We start from the raw sequence: 1,228 nt of genomic DNA on the forward strand, positions 1-1,228 counted from the left end.
CTGAAGATCTCTTCTGAAGTTCATTGTGGTGTACGTTTGTTGTAATTGCTGGCCACCATCCATTCTTCTTTAGGAAACATCATGGTAGATTTCTTTTGAGTAAACGACTCACTCTTCCTTAATCAGTTACAGTTTGGGAGTACTGTCTGTCAGGATGTCCCACTCTCCACCAGCTAAAGGATAGGGCACCCGACCCCAGTGGGCAACGCCTTTGTTGGAATGTGGATTCCATAGATTCCTGCTGGTGAAACACCTGGAGGTGCAAGTCCATTGTTTCCTGCTTCCTGGATCTCTGAAATGGCTCTGGTTTCTACCCTTTCCAAGTCGGCTCCTTTGATTCTGTGAGCTCCTACGTAGCTTTTCAGTTAGCAATAATTGTGCCTTGGATAAACCTCATTGGCTATGATACTGCCACTGCACAAAGCTCCTATGTAGCTTTTATAGATTTCCTTTTTCCTTAAGTTAGCCCATGTCCATTTGTTGCTTACCATCAAAGAAATCTCATATTTGAGTAAACCTACCTGCTTCTCTCTCCAAGTCCTGAATTTAACCACAGATTATCCTGAATAAGGAACATGACCTTTGTAGCTGGAGAGGACACAGACACGATACTAAAAAATTTGCAAAATTGTGCTTGCAATTGTATAAGAAAGCTAAACACTCTAGAAAGCAAAAGCCATGCTAAGTATTTCACATACAGGTGATTCAATACAGAGTATTGGGTACATATTGGCTACTTCGCCTGGCTGGCTGGCACTCCCCATAGTCATTGCTCAGACAACTGAGAAGTGTACTACTCTGGTGAGACTCAGATCACCAAGGAAGGTGTGGCTGGTTGGTGCTGGCAGCTGTGTAGAGACGTGATATGGTGATGCTGGGAAGGCTGAAAGTGGAGGCCAGAGCCATGTGTGTTGGGCAGCTGTTGATGGGCATTGGCAACAAGAAGACTCTTCTCACCCCTTCTAATGTCCCATCAGAAACTTCCATTGACAGAACCTAACAGGAATGCAACCAGCAAGGGCGTTTGGGAAAAGCAGTTTGCAGTGCCAGCCTTAGCATCACAAACAAAGTAAAAGGGGGTTAGCTTAGCACTAAGAGAAGGCAGGCGAATAACCACAACAAAACCATGCTTCACTTTTAAGAGGATCAGTAATGGTTTTTGAAAATAGAATTCCCTAGTAAATTGGAAATTTGCAATATAACTGTGGCTGAATGTAAATTACTTCAT

The 1,228-nt window shown here is 43.5% G+C and overlaps 1 pseudogene; it reads right to left on the reverse strand.

The window, feature by feature from the left end:
- Positions 1-357: 357 nt before the first annotated feature.
- On the reverse strand, positions 358-426 carry LOC118150711 (U4 spliceosomal RNA; annotated as a pseudogene).
- Positions 427-1,228: the final 802 nt, after the last annotated feature.

This window comes from Callithrix jacchus, chromosome X, assembly GCF_049354715.1.
Source record: "Callithrix jacchus isolate 240 chromosome X, calJac240_pri, whole genome shotgun sequence".
NCBI classification, from domain to species: domain Eukaryota; kingdom Metazoa; phylum Chordata; class Mammalia; order Primates; family Cebidae; genus Callithrix; species Callithrix jacchus.